This window comes from Ranitomeya imitator, chromosome 2 (assembly GCF_032444005.1).
Source record: "Ranitomeya imitator isolate aRanImi1 chromosome 2, aRanImi1.pri, whole genome shotgun sequence".
Classification (NCBI taxonomy): domain Eukaryota; kingdom Metazoa; phylum Chordata; class Amphibia; order Anura; family Dendrobatidae; genus Ranitomeya; species Ranitomeya imitator.
The window spans coordinates 309,218,818-309,243,582 of NC_091283.1; the positions used below are offsets into that span (position 1 = coordinate 309,218,818).

General features: G+C 41.9%; 1 long non-coding RNA gene across 1 annotated transcript; it reads right to left on the minus strand.

Annotated features, from left to right (window-relative positions):
- Window positions 1–15,961: 15,961 nt before the first annotated feature.
- Window positions 15,962–22,794, minus strand: LOC138663382 (uncharacterized). The gene is made up of 2 exons (XR_011318180.1): window positions 19,868–22,794; window positions 15,962–16,945 (listed from the first exon to the last, which is right to left on the minus strand). It is a non-coding gene; the product is annotated as an uncharacterized lncRNA (long non-coding RNA).
- Between the last annotated feature and the right edge of the window lie 1,971 nt (window positions 22,795–24,765).

The window sequence follows — 24,765 nt, forward strand, 5'->3', positions numbered from 1 at the left end:
TGCCAAAACTGGGGTACCGGTACATGTACAGTTTGCTCATACCTGCATAATTGGGGACGCCAATGCAGTGTAGGTAATCTCCCAGGGGTGCTCTGTCTTGGTGTTGCTTCTCTGATATTCCACACAGATGCTGTTTAAAAGCCTCTTGATGATGTAAGTATACTGTATGTAGTTAATCTTTATATATTCGCAATCAATATATGTATTTATTCCTTATATGTGCTTATTAACCTTTGTATGTTAATTACATATAAAAAAATTTACGCATTCATACTATTCAATCATACTATTCCTTGAATTTTGAAATTTGCAATAAAATTGCATTGTATTGCAAGTATTAGCCTTCTTTAAAGCTGCATCTGAACCATAGTGTTAAAAACGTGGCAAGTAAAATTGACAAATTCTCCTGTAAACCATCATACCATTAAAAAATACGAGTGGATTTTCATGGACCCATCCAGTATGTGGGTTCAAAGGCGTAATGGGGTGCATATGACTGACTATGCAGCAGGGCTGGCCTTGCTGCCAATGTGTAAAACAAAGAAGTACTGGAGTACAAAATGAATATTGTGAAGTCAATTTGCATGGGCCCATCCAGTGTGTGGATTCAAACGCTTATTGGGGTGCATATGAATTGATAGCAGGGCTGGCCTTGCATTCAATGTAACATTTTTTCAGCAGGCCCTCCTGGACATCTTATGACAGGGGTATTGTGGTGCGTTTAATTCTTGGTAGCCCATCCACTCACAGCATAGGCTACAACAGTTTAGGAGACCCACTGTTTAATAATGGCCCTTTAAGAAGATTAATGCTGCCTGATGCACCAGTAAAAATAGTCCCTGTGACTTTAAGGCTAAGTGCACACGTTGCAGTATTGCCGCGGAAATTTAGCAACTCCTGACACGGATATATCGCATGCGGAATTGGCATGCCTTTTCCTGCTAAACACTAGCGTTTTACAAGCGTAATTAGCTGGCAGAATGCTAGCGTTTTCCAAGCGATCTGTAGCATCACTTGGAAAAGTGATTGACTGGTTGGTCACACTTGTCAAACATAGTGTTTGACAAGTGTGACCAACTTTTTACTGCCTATGCAGCATCAATAGTAAAAAGATCTAATGCTAAAAATAATAAAAAAAATAATAAATCGTGATATTCTCACCTTCCGGCATCCCAGAGAACCTTCCCCGCTCCTTGCAATGCTCCGGTCACAGTAATGCTTTGTGGCATGACCCCAGATGATGTCACGTCATCACAGGTCATTTTCGCAATGCATTACTGGGACCGGAGCGTCACGAGGAGCAGGAAGCCTGCCGGGGGACTCTGGAAGATGAGAATGTCATTATTTTTTATTTTATTTTAATTATTTTTTTAGCAATTATATGGTACCTAGGGCCTGGAGGAGAGTCTCCTGTCCTCCACCCTGGGTACCAACCGCACATGATCTGCTTACTTCCCACATGGTGGGCATAGCTACATGCGGAAAGTAAGCGCATCAATGCATTCCTATGTGTGTGGAATCCCCACGATTCCGCACAAGGAATGAACATGCTGCGGTTTTTTCCGGAATGTGATTCCGCTGTGGAAAAAAAACATGTGCACAAAAAATGCGGAATGCATTCTAATAATAGGATGCTTAATGTATGCGTTTTTTTTTCGCGGTTTTATCGCGTTTTTATAGCGAAAAAACACGAAAAAAACACGAAAATTCCTAAACGTACACACACAGCCTAAGAGTCCCTCCTTCATAAATGAAACAAGATGGGTCTGCTTATGTGTCACACACCACATGGCCAGCTAGGGGTGTTAAATGTTACAATGACATTTTCTAGTGAATGTATTTGTAGTGGTTGAAAGCAACGTTAAAGTTGAAAAACTCTTAAAAAACGCTGCGTCTGAACTAAGCCCAAGTGGGAGAGGAAATTTTCGGTCTGGGGTTAATTATTTGGTCTTACAGGCAAGTCATTAACCTGCAAAGGATGTGCCTTAACATATTTCCCTGCAAAATCCGTTTTGGCTTCGTTTTAGTGTGTTTTTTTGTGGCACTGGGGAAAAAAGTAAGGGAATGTCAGAAAAAATTGTTTAAAGCTGTGAACTAGGAGTCAGGAATGCTTTCAGGGGCGATCCCCATGATGTCCCTGTGTCATTTGAGCAGTGTTTCCATCATTAAAGGACCCCCGGGGGAATCATGGTAAAAATACTCGGGTCTCCCATAGACTTACATTGGGCTCGTTGCTCGGGTCGAATTAACAACAAGTGGAACACAATTGTGAAGTTGAACGAAATATATTACCGTATATACTCGATTATAAGCCGAGATTTTCTGCCCATTTTTGGGGGCTGAAAGTCCCCCTCTCGGCTTATACTCGAGTCATACCCAGGGGTCGGCAGGGGAGGAGGAGCGGCAGCTGTGTAATTATACTCACCTACTCCTGGCGCGGTCCCTGCGCGTCCCTGCTTCTTCCAGCGCTGCAGCTTCTTCCTGTACCTCCAATAGAAGTGGAGTCGCATATTCATTACTGTAATGAGCGGTAACTGTGACCGCTCAATACAGGAAGAAGATGCAGCGCTGGAAGAAGCAGGGACGTGCAGGGACCGCACCAGGAGTAGGTGAGTATACGGGGAGGGGAGCACTGCGCTGCGCGATATTCACTGCTCTTCGTTCTGCTGCGGCTTCGTCTTCAGCGTCCTCTGGCTGTGACGCTCAGGTTAGAGGGCACGGTGACGTAGTTGGGGGTCCTGAGCGACGAGAGGTGAGTATGTGAATTTTTTATTTTTTTTTATCGCAGCAAAAGCATATGGGGCAAGTGACTGTATAGAGCATCTTATGGGGCCATAACGTTTGTGCAGCACTATATGGGGCAAGTGACTGTATGGAGCATCTTATGGGGCCATGTGCAGCACTATATGGGGCAAGTGACTGTACGGAGCATCTTATGGGGCCATGTGCAGCATTATATGGGGCAATTATCTGTATGGAGCATTTTATGGGGCCATAACGTTTGTGCAGCACTATATAGGGCAAATATCTCTATGGAGCATCTTATGGGGCCCTTATTACCCTTTATGCAGGATTATATGGGGCATATTTTAATATGCAGCATCTAATGGGGCCCATCAAACTTTATGGAGCATTATATGGGGCTCCTGATTCAATATGGATATTCAAAAACAATTAACAAACTGATGTCTCAATTAATTTTACTTTTATTGGTATCTATTTTTACTTTTGAAATTTACCGGTAGCTGCTGCATTTTCCACACTAGGCTTATACTCGAGTCATTAAGTTTTCCCAGTTTCTTGTGGCAAAATTAGGAGGGTCGGCTTATACTCGAGTATATACGGTAACTCCTTTTCTGAAAACTTTGTGATCACCCCTCAAAGGGAGCTTCTTTCCCTTGACATGGAGCAATTTGACCCCTTGGTTAGTAATGTCATCATACGGATCCTCCTAGTTGTCAAAGATGCATTGGCATTCTGGTGGAAAAACCCCGAAACATCCAAATTCTCAGATATTTTGGACACAATTCACCAACATAGCGCTCTGGAATGGAGATTTGTGGCTAACAATAGCAGTGTATACAAATATCCTAAGAAATGGAAGATCTGGAACAGCAAATTTAAGGTTTAAAAATTGCCATTTTGTGCCTCTTTCCTCGGAATTGTATACATTTAAGTATGACATCTACATACAACATTCTTCAAATTGCAAATCAGTATTTGTTAGAGACTGTTATTAGGCTTCTCTAATTTTATTGATCCCTTCCACTGTCCACTGTTAACCCTTCCCCTCCCTCATTTCCCTAATCCCAGTTTTGAATTCAAAACCTAATAAAAAATATTTTAAAAAGAAAAATGAAAATATGGGACTAGTGTATGCAATGTTACTGTGCAAAAAGGGAAATAATAAAAGTGCAGATGTGCTGCTAAGTGCTAAACTGATAATTATCCCAATTGTAGAAGATGGTTTTGCTGTTATTGTGAACAGCTAAGCAAGTTAAAGGTTAAATGATGTCTAAAAGGCCTAAAGTTAAAGATGACACATGTCCTTTGTACGTTAGGTATATATATATATTTGCATTTTTTATATTTTAAAAAGTACAAAAAGGAAAAGACGGTGATGAAAAAGTTTGGGCAACGCTTGGAGAGGTGTGTGCTCAGATAACATTGACCCGGGTTTCACACCTTAATTAACCTGTTACGGTTATCGCTTATTCATTGTTAGGAAAGGTCAGGTGATGCAAATTTCCCAACTTTGTAAAAACCCGGCCTCCTCCAACCTTGTGCCAAAAAACAGCAGCCATGGGTTCTAAGCAGCTGCCGAGCTCTGACAAAGGTGGAGGCCACAAAGCAGGAGGAGGATAGAAGAAGATAACAAAGTGTTTACAAGTTGCCCTTTCCTCAGGTTGGAATGTAATTAAGAAATGGCAGTTACCAGGAACAGTGGAGGTCAAGATAAGGTCTGGAAGACCAAGCAATATATTTCTAATATTAATGCGCCAGTAATGGGGAATCTCCACATACCTTCACCTGCAGAGCCGCACACCACATATATGGCAGCTCTGTGCGCACAGGACCTGTGATGAGGTCACAGGAGGGGAGGAGTCAGGGGTCACATGATCAGGAGCCTCAGTGTATGCAGGACTGTGCTGTGCTGGTTGTCATGGTGCTGGATGAGGGGAAGATTATGTGTGGGGTCAGGAGGGGTTTACAGTGTGGATATAGCAGAGCCGTGTATGTACGAGGTGTACAGAGCGGAGCCGTGTGTGTACGGAGCGGAGCCGTGTGTGTATGAGGTGTATGGAGCAGAGCCGTGTGTGTACGAGGTGTATGGAGCAGAGCCATGTGTGATATATGGAGTGAAGCCGCCTGTGTACAGGGTGTGTTGAGTGGAGCTGTGTGTGTACTGGGTGTACGGTGCTGAGCCGTGAGTGTACTGTGTGTACAGAGCAGAGTTGTTTGTGTATGGACAGGAGCCATGTTTGTACGGCGCGAAGCTGTGTGTCTACGACATGTACTGAGCAGAGCGGTGTGTGTATGAGGTGCATGTAGCGAAGCCGTGTGTGTATGGAGCAGAGCTTTTTTCGTTTAACCCCTTTCTGACATCGGACGTACTATCCCGTCGAGGTGGGGTGGGCCCCCATGACCACGGACGGGATAGTACGTCCAGCGCGATCGGCGGCGCTCACGGGGGGAGCGCCGCCGATCGCGGCCGGGTGTCAGCTGTTTATCGCAGCTGACATCCGGCACTATGTGCCAGGAGCGGTCACGGACCGCCCCCGGCACATTAACCCCTGGCACACCGCGATCAAAGATGATCGCGATGTGCCGGCGGTATAGGGAAGCTTCCCGCAGGGAGGGGGCTCCCTGCGGGCTTCCCTGAGCCCCCCGCAGCAACGTGATGTGATCGCGTTGCTGCGAGGGTCTTACCTCCCTCCCTGCTTGTTCCAGGCCCGGATCCAAGATGGCCGCGGATCCGGGTCCTGCAGGGAGGGAGGTGGCTTCACAGAGCCTGCTCAGAGCAGGCACTGTGAAGGCTGCAGCGCTGCATGTCAGATCAGTGATCTGACAGAGTGCTGTGCAAACTGTCAGATCACTGATCTGTGATGTCCCCCCCGGGACAAAGTAAAAAAGTTAAAAAAAAAATTTTCAAAATGTGTAAAAAAAAATAAAAAAAAATATTCCTAAATAATGAAAAAAAAAATAAAAATTATTATTTCCCTAAATACATTTCTTTATCTAAATAAAAAAAAAAACAATAAAAGTACACATATTTAGTATCGCCGCGTCCGTAACGGCCCGACCTATAAAACTGGCCCACTAGTTAACCCCTTCAGTAAACACCGTAAGAAAAGAAAAAAAAAAAACGAGGCACAAAACAACGCTTTATTATCACACCGCCGAACAAAAAGTGGAATAACACGCGATCAAAAAGACAGATATAAATAACCATGGTACCGCTGAAAGCGTCATCTTGTCCCGCAAAAAAAGAGCCACCATACAGTATCATCACCAAAAAAAAAAAAAAGTTATAGTCCTGAGAATAAAGCGATGCAAAAATAATTATTTTTTCTATAAAATAGTTTTTATCATATAAAAGCGCCAAAACATAAAAAAAATGATATAAATCAGATATCGCTGTAATTGTACAGACCCGAAGAATAAAACTGCTTTATCAATTTTACCAAACGCGGAACGGTATAAACTCCTCCCCCAAAAGAAATTCATGAATAGCTGGTTTTTGGTCATTCTGCCTCACAAAAATCAGAATAAAAAGCGATCTAAAATTGTAACGTGCCCGAAAATGTTACCAATAAAAACGTCAACTCGTCCCGCAAATAACAAGACCTCACATGACTCTGTGGACCAAAATATGGAAAAATTATAGCTCTCAAAATGTGGTAACACAAAAAATATTTTTTACAATAAAAAGCGTCTTTCAGTGTGTGACGGCTGCCAATCATAAAAATCCGCTAAAAAACCCGCTATAATAGTAAATCAAACCACCCTTCATCACCCCCTTAGTTAGGGAAAAATTTAAAAAATGTATTTATTTCCATTAGGGCTAGGGTTAGGGCTAGGGTTAGGGTTTGGGCTAGGGTTAGGGTTAGGGTTAGGGCTAGGGTTAAGGCTACAGTTAGGGTTGGGGCTAAAGTTACGGTTAGGGTTTAGATTACATTTACAGTTGGGAATAGGGTTGGGATTAGGGTTAGGGGTGTGTCTGGGTTAGAGGTGTGGTTAGGGTTACTGTTGGGATTAGGGTTAGGGGTGTGTTTGGATTAGGGTTTCAGTTATAATTGGGGGGTTTCCACTGTTTAGGCACATCAGGGGCTCTCCAAACGCGACATGGCGTCCAATCTCAATTCCAGCCAATTCTGCGTTGAAAAAGTAAAACAGTGCTTCTTCCCTTCCGAGCTCTTCCGTGTGCCCAAACAGGGGTTTACCCCAACATATGGGGTATCAGTGTACTCAGGACAAATAGGACAACAACTTTCGGGGTCCAATTTCTCCTGTTACCCTTGGGAAAATACAAAACTGGGGGCTAAAAAATAATTTTTGTGGGAAAAAAAGGATTTTTTATTTTCACGGCTCTGCGTTATAAACTGTAGTGAAACACTTGGGGGTTCAAAGTTCTCACAACACATCTAGATAAGTTCCATGGGGGGTCTAGTTTCCAATATGGGGTCACTTGTGGGGGATTTCTACTGTTTAGGTACATTAGGGGCTCTGCAAACGCAATGTGACGCCTGCAGACCATTCCATCTAAGTCTGCATTCAAATGGCACTCCTTCCCTTCCGAACCCTCCCATGCGCCCAAACAGTGGTTCCCCCCACATATGGTGTATCATTGCACTCAGGACAAATTGGGCAACAAATTTTGGGGTCCACTTTCTCCTTTTACCCTCGGGAAAATTCAAAACTGGGGGCTAAAAAATAATTTTTGGGGGAAAGATTTTTTTTTTCAATTTTCACGGCTCTGCGTTACAAACTGTAGTGAAACACTTGGGGGTTCAAAGCTCTCACAACACATCTAGATGAGTTCCTTAGGGGGTCTAGTTTCCAAAATGGTGTCACTTGTGGGGGGTTTCAATGTTTAGGCATATCAGTGGCTCTCCAAACGCAACATGGCGTCCCATCTCAATTCCTGTCAATTTTGCATTGAAAAGTCAAACGGCGCTCCTTCGCTTCCGAGCTCTCCCATGCGCCCAAACAGTGGTTTACCCCCATATATGGGGTATCAGCGTACTCAGGACAAATTGTACAACAATGTTTGGGGTCTATTTTCTCCTGGTACCCTTGGTAAAATTAAACAAATTGGAGCTGAATTAAATTTTTTGTGAAAAAAAGTTAAATGTTTTTTTCATTTTTATTTAAACATTCAAAAAATTCCTGTGAAGCACCAGAAGGGTTAATAAACTTTTTGAATGTGGTTTTGAGCACCTTGAGGGGTGCAGTTTTTAGAATAGTGTCACACTTGGGTATTTTCTATCATATAGACCCCTCAAAATGACTTCAAATGAGATGTGGTCCCTAAAAAAAAATGGTGTTGTAGAAATGAGAAATTGCTGGTCAACTTTTAACCCTTATAACTCCCTAACAAAAAAAAAATTTGGGTTCCAAAATAGTGCTGATGTAAAGTAGACATGTGGGAAATGTTACTTACTAAGTATTTTGTGTGACATATCTCTGTGATTTAATTGCATAAAAATTAAAAGTTGGAAATTTGCGAAATTTTCATAATTTTCGCCAAATTTCCGTTTTTTTCACAAATAAACGCAGGTACTATCAAAGAATTTTTACCATTGTCATGAAGTACAATATGTCACGAGAAAACAATGTCAGATTCCCTGGGATCCGTTGAAGCGTTCCAGAGTTATAACCTCACAAAGGGACAGTGGTCAGAATTGTAAAAATTGGCCCGGTCATTAACGTGCAAACCACCCTTGGGGGTAAAGGGGTTAATAAGTAGATTTTTTTTAATAAAACAATGGTTGGATCCATCTCAATATTACATGTATTGTTCTCCAATATTTCCTCTCTATTATTCTTATCTGTGTATTATCGTCTTGCGTCTTTTTCCTTCTTCCTAATATTCTGTGTTCCGCAGCTGCAGGAGTAAATGGTGAAAGTAATGACTATCATGAAGGAGAATCTTCTCCAGGTACAGGCAAGTGTCTATGACCAATCAGCGAGACTGAGGCAGTTCCAGCCCGGGAACCCCATGCTAGTGCTTTCACATGTAAAGCGCCATGGAATAAATGGCGCTATAAAAATGTATAATAATAATAAAATAATAATAGTGCTTATCTGTTTGGCGGAGAGCAAGTTCCTAGCTAAGTGGAAAGGCCCATATGAGGTGGTGGAAAAACTGGGTGAAGTTAATTACAAGGTACACAGCTGGGCTGAAGGAAGCCGCACCAAGTCTTATCATGTGAACTTGCTGAAACCTTGGTGAGACCAAGAATTGCTGGACGTCCCTTGCCTGGGAGCCAATCCCCAAGCCACAGTGGACAATGTCACTGTTGCGGAGACTCTTACACCCACCCAGAGGCAACGGTGTCGGGGGCTGTTGCAGCAGAACCATGACCTGTTCTCGGAGGTGTCAAGGCATACTGAGGTGGTAGAGCATGACATGTTAACAGAACCGCATGTCAGGGTGAACCTCAAGCTCCGGAACCACGTCAGGAGGTGATTTCAAATGAGATGAAGATGATGCTAGATCTCGGGGAGATAGAGGAGTCAAAAAGTGGATGATCGAGTCCAGTCTTCCTCGTGCCAAAGCCTGATGGCGAGTGGCGGTTCTGAAACGACTACCGCAAGCTGAATGAAGTCCAAAGATTTGATGCATACCCGATGTCTTATGTGGACGAGCTCATCGGGAGACTTGGTCCCGCAAGGTACATTACAACCCTAGACCTGATGAAGGGATATTGGTAAATCCCCATGTCCCATAGTGTGAAGGAGAAGATGGCCTTCTCGATGCCAGATGGATGTTTTCAATACACCAGAATGTCCTTCGGTCTTCAGTGGGCCACGGTAACCTTCCAGAGGGCGATGGATCGGATCCTGACTCCGCATAAGAAGTATGCCGCAGCGTACCTCGATGACATTGTGGTCTTTAATCGTGACTGGGCTAGTCATCTGTCAAAGGTACAGACAGTTATGGATGCTTTTAGAAATGCGGGGTTCACCATAATGCCAAAAAAATATGCCACGTACCTAGGCTATGTCGTTTGGAGGGGCGAAATTAAGCTACAAATAAACAAGATCGAGGCGATTCAAGACTGGCTGCAACCACTTTCCAAGAAACAAGTGAGGGCGTTTCTTGGAATTGTGGGGTACTATCGGCTATTCATTCTGAGTTTCGCTATAGCAGCCATGCCATTGATAGATCTTCTTAAAGGCACCTGTTAGTTAAAAAGTAAGAAATTGTTATTTTTTCTAAGAGGACAGTGAGGATAGAAATGAAAACAATATTGAATTGTGTGGATAAAACAAATCTTGTTTAAAGTTCATTCAAAAAATTGATTAGAAAAATGAAGAAAAGTTCATAGCACCCAAAAATATGTATTAGATTATAGTAGAGAAAACAAGCATTCATTGGTTCTTACATATGGTCTTGAGGTTGATGTGGTCTGGGTTGGATATTCTCAAGGTATGAGAGATCTGTCTGAACAGGAGTTAGGTCGGCTTATGTACTATTTTGACCCATAGACTTACATTGGTTGCTCTTTTTCCTGTCTCATAACCACATATGGCGATTTGCCGCTATATTCATAGCCTCTACCATATTAGAACAACACTAGTAACTTATGGAATATAATTTTTATTTATTTGCACATTACCTCATTTTGAAACACTTAAGCCTATGGCCTATGACCTTTGGGAACCATTTACTATCTCGAAATAGACACATATTGACAGTTCTGACAAAAGCCCTATACTTCTGACAGAGCACAGATGTATCTACCAAAGTCCTCAGAAATTATAACTCAGTCGCTCACTAACCAGAGTTAGACTTAACTGCATATGTTAAGTAATCTATATTTTTCATTATTGAAATAGATATTTTACAGTCCCCCGGATTATTATTTGAGAAATATTATAATCAATTCTAAACTCATTCTCTCACCATTCATATCACATTCATTCTTAATTCTGAAAACTTTGTATCAACACCTGTGTTGAATGACATCTGAGCTTTGAAAATTATATAAAAATTAAATCAGAGAGTTATATTTTTCCGTTTTATCATCTCTCTTAAAATATCATCTCTTTTCATTTCTGTCTTTATCTTTTTATAAATTGTCTTAATTATACACATAACTATTTGATATATTATACACAGCAAAACCACAATAAATATAAACAATCGGATTAGATAATACATTTCCTGCTGCCATTTTCGCTGAAGACTGTGACCAACTAGTTAGTGATTTCCCTAAATTTCTCCACCAAGATGAGCCTAACATACTCGTCCATTCATGTTCAATATCATTTAAATTCCCTTGCTCATGTCTGAATACAGTTTCAGCTTCTTTTAATTGTTTTGTTAACACATTTAAAGGGAACCTGTCACCCCCAAAATCGAAGGAGAGCTGAGCCCACCAGCATCAGGGGCATATCTACAGCATTCTGCAATGCTGTAGATAAGCCTCCGTTGTACCCTGAAAGATGATAAAAAGAGGTTAGATTATACTCACCTGGGCGGGCGGTCCGATCCGATGGGCGTCGCGGTCCCGGGCCTCCAATCCTCTGGCACAGGCGTACTTTGTCTTCCCTGTTGAGGGCAGAGCAAAGTACTGCAGCGCCCAAGAGCCGGACCTTTCCCGGTGCCTGCGCACTGCAGTATTTTGCTCTGCCCTCAACAGAGCAGACAAAGTACGCCTGTTCCAGAGCAGCAGCGTGAAGACAAGAAGAGGACATCATCGTAAGATGGGAGGCCCCGGACCGCGACGCCCATCGGACCGGACCGCAGCGGGACCGCCCCTGGGTGAGTATAATACAACCTCTTTTTTTTAGCAGAAACAACTTCTTTTTCTGACATAACTTGGAAACAAATCTTGTTAGCGCTTACTGGTGTCACCAAGTCATGTATCGTGTGTACATTCTCCACTCTGGCAGGTCATGAGGTATGATTATGGAAACATGAATAATTAATGACTTTATCCTGTCCAGGTAGACACATTACCTTAGGCCGGTTTCACATTTGCGGTTGTGTCCGCAGCGTTTTATACCGCATATATCCGCATGTGTTGTGTGTTCCTATATTTAACATTAGGGACGCATGCGTTTTTGATTGTTCACGTTTTGCCACGTTTGATGACGCATGCGTCGTTTCGTCGTCTGCGGCTTGGCGCGGAAATGCAACATGTAGTAATTTTTAGAGTCGTCAATTTGCCGCCTGGAAACGTATGCGGTCTATTGCACAAGGATTACGTCAAAAATCCACATTGCTGTCTATATGAACGCATGCGTTCACAAGCACATGCGTTTGCTTGCGTTCGTGAACGCATGCATTTCACAAGAGAAAAACATGTCTAGACAATGATAAGCCACCCCCACATAGAAGGAGATAAAGGGAGGGAGTGGACATTGGCAGGTCACTACTCAGCAGACAGCCAAGCAGAGCAGATAGCCAACAGCACCATGGAGCAAACAAGCCTTGCCTCTGAACAATGTGAGTATATCCTAGCAAATGCCTTTATTTTCTATTTTCTTTCTCTACATGTCCTAATTTCCCGCATTTCTTTCTTTCTACATGATCAGAATGTCTTCTTCTGATGAGGAGCAACGTCCTGGGCCTTCGGAAGTTGAACATGTCAGTGAGGTGAGTACTTGCCTCGTCCGATTGGCAAGTATTCACTGTCACATCTACACATATGACAATTTTTCTTTTTAATTTTTTTAGAACTCTTCTTCTACTGTGGCAGAGACTGGGCAGGAGCAGCGGAGTCAAGGTCGGGTTGGAAGGCGGCAGCGTGTATGTATACAAGGCTGACTGTTTACTGTATCCTCAGTGTAATATTCTTGAATCTACCTTTATTTCCATTCCTATTTCTTTACTTTTTTCTTCTGGGATCCTTTTGTATGTTGACTTTCCTATTCATGACATTTCTCAGCCTCTGTTTTCTTTCTTTTCCTTATGTTAATTGACCAAACTTTAATGACTTTATTTAATTTTTAGGTTCCACAACGGCAGGATGATCTAATCGAAAATGACCTCCTCATCTCCCTGGTCCAGGAGCGAGTCCCGTTGTGGGACACCCGGGATCCACTGCACTCAAACAACGTCACGAGCCGGCGCTTATGGAATGAGGTGGCCAAAGAGATGTGGGATGGCTGGGACAACGCCCCAACTCGGGTCCGAAATGCATTTGGTAAGTATTGCACTGCAGTGTGAAGCAGCAGAGACCTTGGCCGTGCTCACTCGACTGTGTGTGATGAAAGAAACTCTCAAGAGTTTCTTTCATCACACACAGATGTGTGAGCACGGCCAAAAGTCCTTTTTCTGACCATAATGTATTTTTTTTAACAGTGGCCAAAGTCAAAACACGTTGGCGTTCGATGAAGGACTGCTTCAACAAGGACCTGCGTCAAGAGAGCCATGTTCCCAATGGTTCAGGAGCAAGGATCAGAAGATACAAATACCATTGAGTTCTGGCATTTTTAAGACCGGTCCTTGCCCAGAGAACGTAAGTATTTATCACGTGCATAAGGTTGTATTGTAATGCCATAATCTGTATTTTTCTATTCCACAGGATTTTGCGTCCACAGGATTTTTGGTTAATTTTTGGTATTAATTTTCTTTTCCCTTTTTTCACAGCACATGGAGCGCTACTGTTGGCCCAGGTTCTGGAGCGGTCCTTCATCAAACAGCCACGGACCCGTCCCAGCCATCCAGCGGCGCTGCAGCAAGTGGGCCTGCCACACTAACTGGAGACCAGGAAGCTGGTCCATCAGGTGTTCCCCTTTCGCAGTCCTCTGCCACTGCCCCTTTTTTTGGGGCTCCTCCCGGCAGCGGCAGAAGGCATCGGACAGGTTCCTCATGCCCAAGTTTTTGCACTTGAGCTCGGTTTTTCACGAAGGAATCAAGGCTTTGGGTGACCGAATGGATAGTTCACAGAGCCTCTTGAATGCACGTATCCAGGAGGTCAGCAAAAGCCTTGACCAAGTGAAAGCCGACCTCCAGAGGCCAGCACATCATTTTTTTAACCAAATTGAGCAGGGCATGTCGGAACCTTACTCCTGATCTCCAGCTTAGTGTCATGCAGGCCTGCAATGTGCTTACGTGCAGGCTATGCAGCAGAGTCAGTATTTCCAGCAGACAGTGTCGGCATATCCACCTGTGCCTTCACTGTCACGATTAACCTCAATGCTGACCTCTGCTGCATACAACTGCACGGCCACCTCAATTCTTAGCACTGCCAGACACCACTACAGCACCACCACCATGCCGAGTGCAGTTGGACAGCCCACCGCCACCACCATGATGACCGCTGCTCCTGCTTGGACCTCCTCCACTGACACCACGATGCAGCAGGACCCCGGCATGACCTTCCATACCACCAACACCACAATGCAGCAGGACCCTGGCATGGCCTTCCATACCGCCACCACCACGATGCAGCAGGACCCTGGCATGGCCTTCCGTACCGCCACCACAACGATGCAGCAGGACCCTGGCATGGCCTTCCACTCTACAAGCGCTATGGACTCTTGCATGGCTGCACGCTCTACAAGCACTATGGACTTTGGCATGGCTGCACGCTCTACGAGCACTATGGACTCTGGCATAGCTGCACGTTCTATGAGTACTATGGACTCTGGCATGGCTGCACGCTCTACGAGCACTATGCACTCTGACACAGTGCAGCTGGACCCTGACAGGTCACCCACAACCACCATGTCACACCATATGAGCCCGCCAAGGCTTCCCAGAACCCAGCAAACCCCCCAAAAAACAAAAAAAAGCAGACTTAGTATTCCTCCCCCTTCACCTCCCAATGTGTCTGTAATGTCAGGTTTGTCTCACCCTTCCAGTGCGTCTCAAGCTTCTCATGTGTCAAGCCCCATCCCCGAACTTCCAGACCCCACTAGTTTCATTGCCCCTTCTGCCACCTCTGCGTCGTCCACGGTTAGCCAGGCCTCAGTGCTTCAGACCCCCTGTTTACATCACTCTACCCCAAGCCAGCGCAGTTAAATAAATTTTTTGGTTGCTAAAAAATAAATACAATTTTATTTGCCCCAATTATGTTTGGTTTATTGTGTCTTTCGCCGCCGGCAACACACACCGTGCGCCAAATAAGAAACTTCGCCACACACTTAATTTTTGGGCCACATCATATCTCCAGTAGTTATCAAATAAAAGGCTGCAGCTTTGTGTGTCTTTAGTATAAAGATATGAGGTGGGCCAAAAAAATAATTGATATATTATTTCCATAATCTATTCTTTCTGCTTAGTCTCTGACTAGTGTTGCAGTCTGAAGAGAAAATGGCGGAAATACAATGCAGAACTCTACTCAACAGGTCAGGTGTCAAAAAACTCATTAGTAAGGACACCTCACCTGGTGAGTAGAGAACTGCCTTGTATAACCTCCATTTTTTCTTCTGTGTACATAATCTATTACACACAAAGTGAAGGGACGATGGTGGTCACACACAGCATATCTATGCTCACCTGCACAGGTGTCAGAAATAGTGAATTCATGAGGCTGTTATATGTGCATCATGAATTCATTATTTAGGACACCTGACTTGATCAGTATAGATCTCTTTAGTGTGACAGTCATTGTCTCTTCAGTCTGTGTCCAATGGATACAGCAGAACAGAATCAGGACGCAATGACGTCAACAAGCTTACCAATAAAGCAACATGGCTGCCGTCACACTAGCAGTATGTGGTCAGTGTTTTATATCAGTATTTGTAAGCCAAAACAAGGAGTGGAACAATTAGAGGTAAATTATGATATTAACATAATAACTAGCACCTCTGCCTTTATCACCCATTCCTGGTTTTGGATTACAAATACTGATATTAAATACAGACCAAATACTGCTAGTTTGAGGACAGCCTTGGTTTGTAGAGGAAAACATAGGAGACACGGTCAACACAACCAAAACTAAAGTTTATTAATGACTCGGTGGTGTGCTTCCAGGCTATATGGTCCCCATGGGATTATTATGCAGCGGGATCCGACCTGTAGTTCGACTGAGTTCGGATTTGATTAATCGATTTAACTGAGGTTTTTCACTTTTTTTTGTTTTTTTCCTCTCTCTTTCCTCCCTTCCCTCTACCCCTTATTGTCTTGTCTTTGTCATTTACGTCTTTGTAGAATTAAGGTCATTGATGGCCTTATATCGTCTATATTGTTTATATCGTTTACTGTTCATGCATTCTATACAGAAACTAAATACTTGTAAGACCCTGTTTTGTTCTAAAATGTTTAATAAAATAAAAATTTTATGGTTAAAAAAAAAAAGTTTATTAATGAGAAATGTTATTATCATTTAAGAAAATTACTTGTACAGATATAATTACAACAGGACATTTACACAACATTGTCCTGCCATGACACACGTCCAATATCAGAATAAAAAAAGGCAGCAAATTGGTCCCGCATGTGACCAACTGCTGCAGTTGACCACATCGGGTGATGCTGGAAATCGGGCAGTGGGTGTGCAACTGGTTCATCCATTTCAATGTTGGGTTGCTCCTTAGCCATTATATAATTGTGCAGAACCACACAGGCTTTGACCACCTCGTCGACTGTCTCCACTTTTAGATTTATGGCTGATGCAAGAATGCGCCATTTAGAGACTAGAATGCCAAAGGAACACTCTACTGTTCTTCGGGCCCTGGTCAGTCTGTAGTTAAAGATCCTTCTAGTGTGGTTCAAGTCCCGACTGGAATTGGGCTTCAGTAGGTTTTCACACATCTGAAAGGCCTCATCCCCAACCATAACAAATGGCATCGGTGGACTTGTCCTTGAGTGTTGGGGAGAGGTTGTGGCGGTGGAAAATTAAAATTTTTGCCATATACACAGCGGCCCATATCCGAGTTCTTGAAAGTCTGGGAATCGTTGCCACGGCCAAAAGCTCCAATGTCCACGGCGATGAAACAGTCCGCATCGGCTATTGCCATGAGCACAACAGAAAAATATTTTTTATAGTTGAAATACTCCGATCCTGTTCTGGCTGGTTTGATAATGCAGATGTGCTTTCCATCCACCGCTCCTAAACAGCTGGGGAAATCACACACACTCCAGAATTTTTCTGCAATTTCAAGCCACATGTCCAAGGTGGGTAGGGGTATATACTCATCCCGGAGTACATTCCACAAAGCCCGGCAGGTGTCCACAACTATTCCGGACAGGGTGGATATTCCAAGCCGGTATTGGAAGTGGAAGTGGAGGGATAATAAACTCTCTCCGGTTGCCAGAAATCTGTAAGAAAAACAAACCCCCAAAAAATTACAATCTATTCTATTTATGGTGTGGTTACGCTAAAGAAAGAAAGGAAAATACCCAAAACATACATGTCAGAAAACACAAAATTTGGACTGTCATTGGTTTAAAAAACGAGCCGTGATACAGCATCATCAGCAAAAAAATAAAAAAGTTATAGTCCTGAGAATAAAGCGATGCCAAAATAATTATTTTTATTATAAAATAGTTTTTATCGTATAAAAAAAGCGACAGAACATAAAAAAATGATATAAATGAGATATCGCTGTAATCGTACTGACCCGAAGAATAAAACTGCTTTATCCATTTTACCAAACGCGGAACGGTATAAACGCCTTCCCCAAAAGAAATTCATGAATAGCTGGTTTTTGGTCATTCTGCCTCACAAAAATCGGAATAAAAAGCGATCAAAAAATGTCACATGCTCAAAAATGTTACCAATAAAAACGTCAACTCGTCCCGCAAACAACAGGACCTCACATGACTCTGTGGACTTAAATATAGAAAAATTATAGCTCTCAAAATGTCGTAACGCAAAAAATATTTTTTGCAATAAAAAGCGTCTTTCAGTGTGTGACGGCTGCCAATCATAAAAATCCGCTAAAAAACCTGCTATAACAGTAAATCAAACCCCCCTTCATCACCCACTTAGTTAGGGAAAATTTTAAAAAATGTATTTATTTCCATTTTCCCATTAGGGCTAGGGTTAGGGCTAGGGTTAGGGCTAGGGTTGGGGCTAGGGTTAAGGCTACAGTTAGGGTTGGGGCTAAAGTTAGGGTTAGGGTTTGGATTACATTTACGGTTGGGAATAGGGTTTGGATTAGGGTTAGGGGTGTGTCTGGGTTAGAGGTGTGGTTAGGGTTACCATTGGGATTAGTTTTAGGGGTGTGTTTGGATTAGTGTTTCAGTTATAATTGGGGGGTTTCCACTGTTTAGGCACATCAGGGGCTCTCCAAACGCGACATGGTGTCTGATCTCAATTCCAGCCAATTCTGCATTGAAAAAGTAAAACAGTGCTCCTTCCCTTCCGAGCTCTCGTGTGCCCAAACAGGGGTTTACCCCAACATATGGGGTATCAGCGTACTCAGGACAAATTGGACATCAACATTTGGGGTTCAATTTCTCTTGTTACCCTTGGGAAAATACAAAACTTGGGGCTAAAAAATAATTTTTTATTTTCACGGCTCTGCGTTATAAACTGTAGTGAAACACTTGGGGTTCAAAATTCTCATAACACATCTAGATAAGTTCCTTGGGGGGTCTAGTTTCCAATATGGGGTCACTTGTGGGGGGTTTCTACTGTTTAGTTACATTAGGGGCTCTGTAAACGCAAAGTGACGCCTGCATTCCAAATGATGCTCCTTCCCTTCCGAGCTCTGCCATGCGCTCAAACGGTGGTTCCCCCCCACATAATTGATATCAGCGTACTCAGGACAAATTGGACAACAACATCTAGTGTCCAAATTCTCCTGTTACCCTTGGAAAAATACAAAACTGGGGGCTAAAAAATAATTTTTGTGGAAAAAAAAATATTTTTTATTTGCACAGCTCTGCGTTATAAACTGTAGTGAAACACTTGGGGGTTCAAATCTCTCACAACACATCTAGATGAGTTCCTTAGGGGGTCTACTTTCCAAAATGGTGTCACTTGTGGGGGGTTTCTACTGTTTAGGTACATTAGGGGCTCTGCAAACGCAAAGTGACGCCTGCAGACCATTCCATCTAAGTCTGCATTCCAAATGGTGCTTCTTCCCTTCCAAGTCCTCCCATGCGCCCAAACGGTGGTCCCCCCACATATGGGGTATCAGCGTACCCAGGACAACAACTTTTGGGGTCCAATTTCTCCTGTTACCCTTGGGTAAATGTGCTCACCACACATCTAGATAAGTTCCTTAGGGGGTCTACTTTCCAAAATGGTGTCACTTGTGGGGGGTTTCAATGTTTAGGCACATCAGTGGCTCCCCAAACGCAACATGGCATCCCATCTCAATTCTTGTCAATTTTGAATTGAAAAGTCAAATGGCGCTCCTTCGCTTCCGAGCTCTGTCATGCGCCCAAACAGTGGTTTACCCCCCACATATGGGGTATCGGCGTACTCAGGACAAATTGTACAACAAACGTTGGGGTCCATTTTCTCCTGTTACCCTTGGTAAAATAAAAGAAATTGGAGCTGAAGTAAATTTTTTGTGAAAAAAAGTTAAATGTTCATTTTTATTTAAACATTCCAAAAATTCCTGCGAAACACCTGAAGGGTTAATAAACTTTTTGAATGTGTTTTTTAGCACCTTGAGGGGTGCAGTTTTTAGAATGGTGTCACACTTGGGTATTTTCTATCATATAGACCCCTCAAAATTACTTCAAATGAGATGTGGTCCCTAAAAAAAAAATGGTGTTGTAAAAATGAGAAATTGCTGGTCAAATTTTAACCCTTATAACTCCCTAACAAAAAAAAAATTTTGGCTCCAAAATTGTGCTGATGTAAAGTAGACATGTGGGAAATGTTACTTATTAAGTATTTTGTGTGACATATCTCTGTGATTTAATTGCATAAAAATTCAAAGTTGGAAAATTGCTAAATTTTCAAAATTTTCGCCAAATTTCCATTTTTTTCACAAATAAACGCAGGTAATATCAAAGAAATTTTACCTCTATCATGAATTACAATATGTCACGAGAAAATAATGTCAGAATCACCAGGATCCGTTGAAGCGTTCCAGAGTTATAACCTCATAAAGGGACAGTGGTCAGAATTGTAAAAATTGGCCCGGTCATTAACGTGCAAACCACCCTTGGGGGTAAAGGGGTTAAGCATAAGGAAATGTCTAATTGTTTAGTGTTTGTGCCATCAAATGCAAAATATGTGTCCTGTAATTGATAATATAGCAATTGTGTTTGACTAACAGGAATTCCCAGAACAGTTATAGGAACCAGGATTTCTTCTCTTCCCGACAACCATTGTTCTATTCCCATTTCCATGTTAATGAGATGTGATTGACACTGGGGATATCTAGAAGATTTTTTCCAGTTAGACAAGTTAAAAGTCCATATCATAGTCATAAACACTATATCTCGTAATAAAGGTTTAGATTGGAATTGATTGATTTGGAAAGGAGTAGATGGTTGAAACCTTGTCTACTGCTGACCATCCACTTCACATTCACATCTTTACATTGTTTGTCTTCATTTTTACTTAAAACGCAACATTGATAAAGTCCAGAATCCTAAGGAGGTGGATTATCTACAGAAAAAATAAAATTCTTATTCAACCAACTCACATTACCGGATTCACCTCTGTGTATAACATTTGTTGGACCATTTGAAAACTTCCCAAAAATAATCTATCTTTGGTCCATGACAACAGAGATTCTGAAGGTAATTCTAACCTTGTGTTGCATTTTAATAATAAAGGAGACATATTTTCTTGGCTATGTACTGCTTGTGGTGTAATCCCTTACTTCTGGAGCTAGAGTATTTGTTACTGTAAAAACTACAGATACCTGTACTTGTACTGGTTCTCTGTAAGTTCCATGTTTTTACCCAATCTTCATCTCCTTCTGTAACAGAAAGTAATGAAGGATCCAAAATTTTCCCTAAAAGTTGTGTCGTTAACCAAATATTTGTTTTGCATCTTCCATCTTTCCGTTTTGTGATCATATAATTTGTAATATCACCTGAGCACACAGCTTTGTCTTCACCTCTTACCTCTATATTCCAGTATAACAGATCTGTAGGATTACATTCCCATGTGCCTGTCTTATTATTGTGTACATAATCTCCTTGTAACTGTATAAACCCATCTAAGGTCCTGTGATAGCATGTAATATTATGTCAGTGTCATGTATGAAGTGTAGCTCAATACAGCATTTTACACCATAACCCATGCAAATGTTTCCGGTAATATCTACTGAATCATCAGGTATGTTGTCATCTATTAGGTTTTGTAGACTAGATCCTTTTGGTTTCTGTGAACGTAGAGTTCTTTTGAAAGGTTCATTCATTTCACTAGTATTCGTTCCATGATGTAAAATATCTTCTGCATAGATCACAGTTGAAATAGTACAAAGAAGCAGAAATTTAATTCCCATCAGATAGTAGCTTTTCCTGGGAAATGTCTTCTTCTCCTGCAGGATTGATGCTGAATCCCTTCCATCAAGGACATGGTGTTTCATATTCCAACTCTTATTGGAATCCATTTCTTCCTAAAAGAAATGCAGTATCATTATTTTGCAACATACAATTTGCATTGATCGACATGTACAAACACTCTTTGTTGTCTGTGGGTATTTTTAACCATATTAGATGATCGTCGTACAAGAATCATACCTTGTCCTATGGTTTCGATTATCTCACAGGGACCTTCCCAGTTACTTTCCCATGGTCCACTCTTCCTGAAAGTTTTAATCATCACTAGAGCCCCTTTCTTGAATTTGGATTCATATGGTGGCTCCATTCACTGCATTCTTGATGCAACATGTGGAAGAATAGTTTTCAAGTTTTCCGGCAACAATTACAACCATTTGGACCTTGCAACAGCATCTTTGTGAGGTGTGGACAAAAATGGTTCATGTGGAAAAATCAATGGCATTTTTTCTTCCTGTCATTAGTTCAAAAGGAGTAAATTGAGTTGTGGAAGAAGTTGTTCCTCTCACACTCAACAGTACAAAAGGTACGGCATCGACCCAAGTATTGCCTTTGTCCAATAGCATCTTGGCAATTCTGATTTTATTGTTCTATTCATCCTTTCCACAATACCAGCAGACTGTGGATGGTAATGTACATGGGACTGTTGTCGTACCCCTAGAATAGTACATACTTGCATGATTTTTCCTGTAAAGTGACTTCCTCTATCAGAGGAGATCATTCTTCGGATCCCACAAGTACAAAAGACATGATTAACTAATGCTCTAGCTGTAGACAAAGCATCATCTTTCCTGACAGGTAAAATTTCTATCCATTTAGAAAAAACATCTACTACAACCAATACATACCGGAGACCATTTTTACCTGATGGTAACGGACCAATGTAGTCGATTTGTTACGTAGACCGTGGATCATCTGCAGTTGCAGTTCAGAGTAGTGGCGGTTTCTTTCCTTTTGGTCTTGGATTAATTTGGGCACAAATGAGACATGATTGAACAATACTTTGAACGGTCCCTTCCATCTTTTCCCAGTAAAATTTCTCTCTGAGAATGCCTAACAAACTCTGTTGGTCCAATTGACCCAAACTTTCATGATTATATCTTGTGAACTCAACTTGCAGATGTTTTGGTACAACAGGACACAACTTCCCGTTTAAGTCATGACACAAAACACCGTTTTCACAAACAAAGGGACGTTTTGGATAAACCCGGTAAGCAACAAGAGATGTGTCTTCTTGTTTTTCCACAAAAGAAGGGATATTCGTGTCTGTTCTTTGAACTGCTGAAACCTTTAGGGGTTCAGGTTCAAACACTTCTTCTCCTGTCAGGCTGCCTCTTTGGCTAAAATATCTGTGGTGGCATTTCCAACAGATAATTCATCATCAGATTTTTTATGGGCAGGGACTTTGCAATAGCGAAACCATTAGGGTTTTTTGATGCTATCTCAAAACTTGTTTTCAGCATATCACTATGTACAAAAGTCTTATTAGAAGAATCTACATAGCCTCTTTTTTCCCAAACTGGCAAGTAACATAGTAACATAGTTAGTAAGGCCAAAAAAAGACATTTGTCCATCCAGTTCAGCCTATATTCCATCATAATAAATCCCCAGATCTACGTCCTTCTACAGAACCTAATTGTATGATACAATATTGTTCTGCTCCAGGAAGACATCCAGGCCTCTCTTGAACCCCTCGACTGAGTTCGCCATCACCACCTCCTCAGGCAAGCAATTCCAGATTCTCACCGCCCTAACAGTAAAGAATCCTCTTCTATGTTGGTGGAAAAACATTGTCTCTTCCAGACGCAAAGAATGCCCCCTTGTGCCCGTCACCTTCCTTGGTATAAACAGATCCTCAGCGAGATATTTGTATTGTCCCCTTATATACTTATACATGGTTATTAGATCGCCCCTCAGTCGTCTTTTTTCTAGACTAAATAATCCTAATTTCGCTAATCTATCTGGGTATTGTAGTTCTCCCATCCCCTTTATTAATTTTGTTGCCCTCCTTTGTACTCTTTCTAGTTCCATTATATCCTTCCTGAGCACCGGTGCCCAAAACTGGACACAGTACTCCATGTGCGGTCTAACTAGGGATTTGTACAGAGGCAGTATAATGCTCTCATCATGTGTATCCAGACCTCTTTTAATGCACCCCATGATCTTGTTTGCCTTGGCAGCTGCTGCCTGGCACTGGCTGCTCCAGGTAAGTTTATCATTAACTAGGATCCCCAAGTCCTTCTCCCTGTCAGATTTACCCAGTGGTTTCCCGTTCAGTGTGTAATGGTGATATTGATTCCTTCTTCCCATGTGTATAACCTTACATTTATCATTGTTAAACCTCATCTGCCACCTTTCAGCCCAAGTTTCCAACTTATCTAGATCCATCTGTAGCAGAATACTATCTTCTCTTGTATTAACTGCTTTACATAGTTTTGTATCATCTGCAAATATCGATATTTTACTGTGTAAACCTTCTACCAGATCATTAATGAATATGTTGAAGAGAACAGGTCCCAATACCGACCCCTGTGGTACCCCACTGGTCACAGCGACCCAGTTAGAGACTATACCATTTATAACCACCCTCTGCTTTCTATAACTAAGCCAGTTACTAACCCATTTACACACATTTTCCCCCAAACCAAGCTTTCTCATTTTGTGTACCAACCTCTTGTGTGGCACGGTATCAAACGCTTTGGAAAAATCGAGATATACCACGTCCAATGACTCACCGTGGTCCAGCCTATAGCTTACCTCTTCATAAAAACTGATTAGATTGGTTTGACAGGAGCGATTTCTCATAAACCCATGCTGATATGGAGTTAAACAGTTATTCTCATTGAGATAATCCAGAACAACATCCCTCAGAAACCCTTCAAATATTTTACCAACAATAGAGGTTAGATTTACTGGCCTATAATTTCCAGGTTCACTTTTAGAGCCCTTTTTGAATATTGGCACCACATTTGCTATGCGCCAGTCCTGCTGAACAGACCCCGTCGCTATAGAGTCTCTAAAAATAAGAAATAATGGTTTGTCTATTACATTACTTAGTTCTCTTAGTACTCGTGGGTGTATGCCATCTGGACACGTAGATTTATCTATTTTAATCTTATTGAGCCGGTTTCGCACCTCTTCTTCGGTTAGATTGGTGACCCTTAATATAGGGTTTTCATTGTTTCTTGGGATTTCACCTAGCATTTCATTTTCCACCGTGAATACCGTGGAGAAGAAGGTGTTTAATATGTTAGCTTTTTCCTCGTCATCTACAACCATTCTTTCCTTACTATTTTTTAAGGGGCCTACATTTTCAGTTTTTATTCTTTTACTATTGATATAGTTGAAGAACAGTTTGGGATTAGTTTTACTCTCCTTAGCAATGTGCTTCTCTGTTTCCTTTTTGGCAGCTTTAATTAGTTTTTTAGATAAAGTATTTTTCTCCCTATAGTTTTTTAGAGCTTCAGCGGTGCCGTCCTGCTTTAGTAGGGTAAATGCTTTCTTTTTTACTGTTAATTGCCTGCCTTACTTCTTTGTTTAGCCACATTGGGTTTTTCCTATTTCTAGTCCTTTTATTCCCACAAGGTATAAACCGCTTACAGTGCCTATTTAGGATGTTCTTAAACATTTTCCATTTATTATCTGTATTCTTATTTATG